This window comes from Schistocerca serialis, chromosome 1 (assembly GCF_023864345.2).
Source record: "Schistocerca serialis cubense isolate TAMUIC-IGC-003099 chromosome 1, iqSchSeri2.2, whole genome shotgun sequence".
NCBI classification, from domain to species: domain Eukaryota; kingdom Metazoa; phylum Arthropoda; class Insecta; order Orthoptera; family Acrididae; genus Schistocerca; species Schistocerca serialis.
In genome coordinates, this window is record NC_064638.1 from 210,461,356 (window position 1) to 210,469,984 (window position 8,629).

Genomic DNA, 8,629 nt, shown 5'->3' on the forward strand with positions numbered 1-8,629 from the left:
TATTCTTAAACAATCACATTCTTTCCCAATTATAAAGTATAGCATAGTTAATTAATTATGTGTCATTCCAATCTAGTAAGAATCATTAGCCTTCTCCTAATTACAAAGCATTATTAAACAGTCGCATTCTTTTCCAGTTACAAAGCATAATTAAGAATCATTAGCCTTCTTCTAATTACAAAGCATTATTAAACAGTCGCATTCTTTTCCAGTTACAAAGTATGGCATAGTTAATTAATTATTTGTCATTCCAATAGTATTAATCATTAGCCTTCTCCTAATTACAAAGCATTATTAAACAATCACATTCTTTCCCAATTATAAAGCATAGCATAATTAATTAATCATTTGTCATTCCAATATAGTAAGAATCATTAGCCTTCTCCTAATTACAAAGCATTATTAAACAGTCGCATTCTTTTCCAGTTACAAAGCATAATTAAGAATCATTAGCCTTCTTCTAATTACAAAGCATTATGAAACAATCGCATTCTTTTCCAGTTACAAAGCATAGCATAATTAATTAATCATTTTCCAGGTGACATATTATTCATTGCTGTTCAGCATTACTCAGAACTTTCTCGAACTGGTATCATTACTTGGGACTGGTAATACATTTTTTTGTTAGCCATGCATTTTGTTGGGATTGATAATTAATTGCTGAGGCATAACACTATTTGCTTTTGACCTATTGCTGCAAATGAGGATAGGTAACGTCATTCGTCATGAGTCAGCTGTAGCAAGGTTATGTAACAAGGCAGTATATGTGATCACATTTATAAATGATAAACACAAATGGGTAAAAAATAAAAATGCAAGTACTAGAACAGGTATAATAGGTAACAGGTTTAGTAAGTATCATGACAAGCATCTCCTGGAAAAAATACAAAATGGATTATTGACCTGAAAGAAGAAACGCACACTATGCTGAAAAGTAGTGAACTTCGAATTAACAGGTAGTGAAATGTGTATAAAAATGTGTTCCATAGCTGTCCTTTCCAAAACTTTCCGTCATCCTACTATGCAATATAACACCTGCTGTCAAAACAAACTGCAACAAATACTTAAATAACTACGTAGCATAAATACATCACTTCAACATTATCATCATCTGTAAAGAAAAAACTTCATTATCCATCACTTCCTTATCCATATTATCATAACTCCATTATTATCATCACCTGTAAAGAAAAACTTCATTATTCATAATACCATATCCTTCATCATTATTCATCAGCATTCATTATCATCTGCAAAAAAATCACTTCATTACTCATTACACAACTATTCCTTATCTCTAGCATATTTCATCACTAAAACTAAGATGTGTAGTTCTGTCTGACAGCCTGCATCAATCACCTTGTATTCTGAAAGAAAAAATTAGTTAAGACTGCTATTCTACGATGAGTATAGTATATTCTTGTTAATGTTTGTTAATCCTGATCCATTTACTCTTCCTCATAAAGTTATCGCATCTTCTTTCGTTTATTCCGTAGGTGAAATTCCCATTTCTGTTGAAAAATGGTTCAAATGGCTCTGAGCACTATGGGACTCAACTGCTGTGGTCATTAGTCCCCTAGAACTTAGAACTAGTTAAACCTAACTAACCTAAGGACATCACAAACATCCATGCCCGAGGCAGGATTCGAACCTGCGACCGTAGCGGTCTTGCGGTTCCAGACTGCAGCGCCTTTAACCGCACGGCCACTTCGGCCGGCCATTTCTGTTGAATTTATTTCTTACACGCATCATTTCTTTCTAAAATTGATGAACAAAGATTAATGTCCTGCATTTAAATCATATACCCACTAGATAATGACTGGTTTATGGTGACATAATTAACCATACAGCATAACATGACAGAAAACGTAATATGTCAAAGACATTGAGAGTGTTCAGATGCAAAAATGTACACAGAATAATACAATGCAGCAGCAAAAAATGTAAAACAGTCACGATGTTGAGATGTCATAAGGCAAAAAAATGTCAAAGTCAACTGGTGTGTTATATCTTAACTATTTCACAGTGCATATAAACAAAACTGGAGTACAATCATATACACAAAAAAAAAAATGGAAAATGTGCACGGTCTGATGTGTAACGACAAGAAAAGCGACCTGCTAACCTTACCTTGCCGGGCACTTGCCAAGAAAAAATACGATAATCATCAGTAATTAGTCATGTGAATATAATTGCATTAGTAAATGGCATCATAGTGTGTTGAATCATACAGTGTCTTCATTCAATAAACGGTTTAATATTTGAGATATGGTGGTTGCCTTTCGATTTTCTGGTTCTCAAAGTTTCGACGTGTACAACATTGGGGTGAGGGATGCTGCGAATCCGATATGGACCTGCGTATAGAAGTTCAAATTTACTGCACTTACCTTTTATTCTGGTGGATAAATAGTGTGTACGTACTAATATTTTCTGTCCAACGTGAAAGTCGCGGCGTCTACAAACCTGTTTTTGCTGTTTTCTCCGGCGCTCTGCGGCACGTTTGATGTTGTTCAGCGCAATGTCAATTATTTCGTGGTGTCTTAGTCAACGACATTTAGGGAAGTTTACCAATTCTTTAATTTTGTTTGGTGGTTCAACGTTTTTCAATATAACAGACGGAGATAGCATAGTGGATTCATTTGGAATGGAATTAACTACATCTTGGAATGAGAGTATGTGTGTATCCCAATCAATATGTCTTTTGTGGCAGTATATTCGGCACAGCTTACCAATTTCTTTCATTAACCGTTCACAAGGGTTCGAAGAAGCGTGGTACTTGGATATATAGATCGGAGAAATGTTTCTGGCTCGTAACACGCGTGTCCATACGCTACTACGAAATTGAGATCCATTGTCAGAAATTACTTTCATCACATGCCCTACATGAAATAGAAAATGTTTTACAAATGCTTTCGAAACAGTTTTAGCAGTAGCTTTGCGTAATGGAGTGAAAGTAACAAATTTTGAAGTGAGCTCAACAGCGACAAAGATGTAGCAAAAACCTCTGTTAGTTCTCGGAATCGGACCAAAAATATCTACTGCGGCCATGTGTCTTAATTTAACAGGTATAATGGGATATAATGGAGGAATATGTGAAGTGGTGTCTGATTTAGCTTTCTGGCAAATTTTACAAGACGCTAAAACTCGTCGTATACGTTTCTCCATATTGGTAAAATAACAGTTCTGTCTCAGTATAAGAAAACATTTTCGTGCTCCGTAATGTGCGTAACTTAAATGAGTGTACCAGATTAGTTTGTTAACCAGTTCGTCAGGAATGCATAATAACCAATTGTTGCTGTCAGGATGAGAGCGGCGAAACAGAATGTCATTGCGCACAGTGTAATGGTTTCTAATCGTAACATTATTCTTATCTTGCCAAAGGTGTTTAATTTCTTTCCACACATTGTCTTTATTTTGCTCCTTTGATATGTCCTGTAATGACGATGAAATAAAGTTTTCAAATGCAATTTGCTGAATGTACATGACACTGAAATTTGTTTTGCAGAAGTTGGTTGCTACGTCTTGCTGATTGTTGCCGAGAGAACGCGATAGTGCGTCTGCTATATCATTTTGTGTGCCGGGAATGTGGACAATCGTAAAATTAAATTCTTGTAAATATAGTTTCCATCTACTTAACCTGTCGTGAGTAAATTTAGCTGAAAGCAAAAATTGTATAGCTCTATGGTCTGTGTAAATGGTGGTATGTCTGCCATAAAGAAAGTGCCTAAATCTCGTAAAAGCCCATACAACACATAATGTTTCCAATTCTGTAACGGAGTAATTTCGTTCAGCAGGTGACTAAATGCGGATTGCAAATGCGATGTTTTTAATTACTATTGAACCATCTTCTTCAATTTCCTGGAAAATGTGTACGCCTAAAGCGGTGTTAGAACTGTCGGTGGCAATGGAAAAATTTCTGGTAAGATCTGGGTGCGATAAAAGTGGAGCATTCAACAAAGCATGTTTCAGGTTCATAAATTCAGAATGTGCTTGCTTATCCCAAGACCAAATACTGTTTTTACCTGTTAATTGACATAATCTGGGTGTGTCTAAGGCAGAGTGATGAATAAATTTACGAAAAAAGTTAATTAAGCCCAAAAAACTGCGTAATTGCTTCTTTGTCGTAGGAACAGTAATGTCACGTAGGGCTTGAAGTTTTTCCGGATCAGGTGCAATGCCTTCTGCTGAAATTACGTGTCCAAGAAATTTTATAGAAGTTTTGCCAAAGTGCGATTTACTAAGATTAACTGTAAGTCCTTGTGCATGAAAAGTTTGTAACAGTTGTTCAAGAATCATATTGTGTTCCGACCAGTTAGCTTCTGCAATAAGAATATCGTCTACGTACGTCGTAATTCTGTCTTTAAGCTCTGTCGGAAGTATCGTGTTCAAACCGCGAATAAAAGCTGCAGAAGAAATAGTTAAGCCGAACGGTAATTTGCGAAATTGATAACAGTCGCCAAAACAAAGAAATGCTGTGTATTTTCTGCAATTCGGATGAAGTTGAATTTGCCAAAATCCCGATTTCAAATCTAGTGTAGAATAAATAGCAGTACCATGAAATTTCTGTAAAAGTTCCTCTAGTGTCTGTGGTCGATCTGTTTCATTAATAATAATGTCATTAATGTGACGTGAATCAAGTACAAGGCGAAGTGACCCATCTTTTTTCTTAACAATATGCAGCGGGTTTATGTACGGACTAACTGCCGGTTCTATAATTCCTTGGTCAAGCATATCCTGCAGTTCTTTTTTAACTTGTTCTCTGTGAATATATGGAATGGGATAATGTTTAGCTTTAAATGTATCGTGCTGTTTTACTTGAAATTCATACATAAAGCCGGACATAGTACCAGGAATGTTGTCAAAAACTGGAGCTTGCTGTAAAAGAATTTTGTGTAATTGCGTTCGTTCGTCGTCTGTATCTGCACTGCTCTCTTTAACCTTATCAGAAATCATCTGTATTACGTCGTAGTCATCTTCGTCTGGAATGTTGCAGCTGTGTACGTACGTATCCGTGAACAATGTGGGATTACAGTCTATGTTATGTGACGCGGAAATGACCTCTGTGCGATTAATTGTTTGCTCTTCCGCAGATAGTGAGTGCTGAAATTCTATGGCAAATTGTATATTTTCATCCTTTAACATTAAATAAGAATTCTGAAAATCAATAACTGCGTCGTGTTGCACCAGAAAATTCGTACCTAAAATAACGTCTGTTGTCAATAAAGGAACAATTCAAAAATTTGAGTGGAAAGTATGACCTCCAATACAAAATGATAAATGCGTCTGTAATTTAACGTCTACACCTTTACTCGATACTGCTCCTTTCACTTTGGTTTTGCCTAAAGGTAATGTCGGATAAGTATTCTCTTTGTTGCACTCGTTGAAAGTCTCCTCATTTATTACAGATATAGGTGAGCCGGAATCAATTACTGCTGAGAATTTCGATGAACCAATTTTAATTTCGATAGCAGGATGTGAAATAGATTTCTGAACAAATGGTCTTTCCTGCAAGAGAGTGTCTCTGATGTCGTCAAAAGTAATTACATTTTCGTGAACAACATTTTGCGTGTCAAAGGTAGTACTTGTATTATTGGAAGGTGCGTCCTCTGCAGTATCTAGTCAGATTCTATCTGACGTGTTATTATTATTAGGAGGATTCTGTGGCATTTCTACTATTTGAACTGTTCTATTACTTCTTCCAGACGTATTACGCTCTGGATGATACCTACTGTCGGGTTCGTTCATGAGAATAGGTTCTCGTGCATAATTTTGCATTTGGTGTGACCGACTGTTGTTAGATGTACGCTGAAAATTGTTCTCATTATATTTACGTCTGTCGTAATAGTCATTCCTATACGGTGTATTGCGATAGGAATTGAAATACTGTCTTCTTTGTACGTAATTGTTTCCTTGCTGCCGTACGTTACTATTTGTTGGATCTTGAACTATACGTGCACGCGGCGGAACATTAAAGCCTGGTTGACCTTGTGCATTCCATTGTTGGTTAGGTATGCTAACCGGCTGGTTTTGATGTTATTGTTGTGAAACACCTCTATTGTTACTAAAGTGTGATTCCTGTTGCTGAAAATTTTGACGATATTGATAATTAGAATTTTGGCTGTTATTAGAGTTTTGGTAGTTGTCGTTCCTAAAGCGTCTGTTATCTTTCCTATTGAAATTACGTGTCTGATCATAATTGCTGTACTTTTGTTGACCTTGGTTATTATAAGAAAAATTTTTGTTTACAAAAGAATAATCAGATTGTTGTACTTCCAAGAGCTGTAAAAGATCTCTGAATGCTGAAATGTTTTCTTTTTGCTGGCCCGTTAGAAGTGACACTCGTAATGACCGTGGTAATTTAGAGATGCATAATTGTATAAGTGCGGATTCACTGTACGGTTCACTTAGGTACTGGTTTTGTTGCACCATGTGCTCAAAAAATTGCGTGACACTGGGAAAATTTGTGTTCTCGTAATTTGGCAAACTAATTAACTGATCTTTAATTCCGCGCTGTGTCGTCTTCGACCAATACGCTGACAGAAAAGCATTCTGAAATTCCTCTACTGAGTAGCATTGCCTCGCGATCGGTCTCATACGAGTTGCCGGTTCGCCTTCCAAAAAACTGCAAATAAATTCAAGTTTGTGTGTTACAGGCCAAGTCGGTGGAAGAGCAAAGCTAAATTGTTGAATCCAATCCAGTGGGTGAATCTGCGTTCTATCGTTTTTAAAAACTTTAAACTTTCTCACTGACAGAAAATGTTTGTAGTCGAAATTATCATCTCTGTGTGATGGAACATGTTCACGATCGTAAGAGAATCTATTGAACTGTGGTTGATGGGAATCTAAGTCCCGTACTCTCTGTAGATTACCCAAATTATACGCGCTGCGTGTATCTGACAAATGTTCATAAAGTGGCGTCTGTTGTATGTTATTAACTGAAGTGTTTTTCATTTCTGTTACTTCTTGTTGTAAACTTGACAACTTCCTACGTAACGTGTTGTTAGATGAATCGATCTCATTAATTGTCTGCTGTAAATTTTGAAATTCAGGTGTTTGGTTAAATGAAACCGGTGCAGTATCGTCTGATTTATTGTCATTAGTATTTTCGATAACATCAATACGACTGGCCAATGCATCACATTTTTCAGTCAGTATTTTAACCTGATCATCGGTTTTAGAATCAGACGCATTAATCTGTTTTTGCAACTTACGCGTAGTTTCGCTCAGTTTTTTAACATCAGCTTTGATGACATCGCAATCCTGTGTTAGTTCTAATTGTTCGAATCTGTCTGTCACTATTTGAATATTTACTGTGTGTGTATCTGTTTTTGATTTAAGATCAGAAATTTCATCCCGTAATTCCGCGTTCAACTGTTCTATGGCATTAATTTTGTCGGACACTGTAGTAATATTATTGTCTACATACGTCTTCGCTTTCGCGAACATTTTACGTTTGTCTTCTTGTCTTTGTGCAGTGATTGTTTCCATGACTTGTCGTTTTACTTTGTTTTGATCTTGAATAAATTTGCGGAAACGCGTATCACTGTTTTGTATGTGCTGATTAAAGCGCTCGTTTATCTGAGTGTTCTGCTGTTCGAATTTCGCGTCTATCTTTGCGTCCATTGTGCGCGAAAGTTCTACTGTCATTGCTTTAAACTCGTCACGTAATTGTGTAGCTTTTTCAGAGCATTGTTTAGCGACTCCGCTAATTTCGTCTCTGAGTGTTTCTGTTGCGGCTGTTTGCATTTCCCTTAATTCTTGCGCAACAGACTTAATTTCTTCGCTATTTTTTTGTGAACAAGCCTCAATTTCCACGCGCAACTGTTCCTTAGTGTCATGACACTGCGCGGCAACGGCTCTAATTTGTTCACTAAGCTGTCTGGAATTGTCGTCTAATTTTTCATTCTGTTGTCTGACCTGTTCACTAAGTTGTTTGAGATTTTCGTCATTATTGTCAAGTTTCTCATTTAAGTGTTTGTTATCTTCCCTAAGTTGTTTGACCTGTTCATTAAGTTTGTCTTGTTTTTCATCCGACCGTTTTGAAGTGCTGTCTATTTTTTTATTCAACTGTTCGTTCTGTTCATTAAGTTGTTTGAAATTGTGTATCAAAAATGCCATAATTGGATCCGATGTAACATCATCTACTCCATTCTCTGTACTATTTGACGGTGTATTTGCAATTGTCGCGTTTTGTGTGACCATTTGGTCATTCTTTGGTTCACAAAAGGCTTTCCCTGTCAAATGTACACTCTCATTCACTATTTCGGAATTAAATAACTCCGGCGTACTTTGTGTAGCTTGTTCATTTTCATTAAAAATATTTGTCTGTACGTTACTTGAATTTTCTAAATCGGGTGTGTTAAGCTCGGCAGCGCTCATTACTATAGAGCGTCCCGCGTCATCAATTGTCGTCAAATTAGCAGACGAGACAATTGAGTTCGTTTGTTCATCATTAAGGTAAAAGTCATCATTAGTGGTTGGAATGCACCGATTGTTAGTGAACGCAGGATTGTCATCATTATACTGCGTGTCACAATTACTATCGGTCACGCTGTTTAAGTCGGTAGTTTCATTCAAAATACCTCGCGATACACTATTCACAGTCTTTCGCGGCATTTTTGCTAGTCAC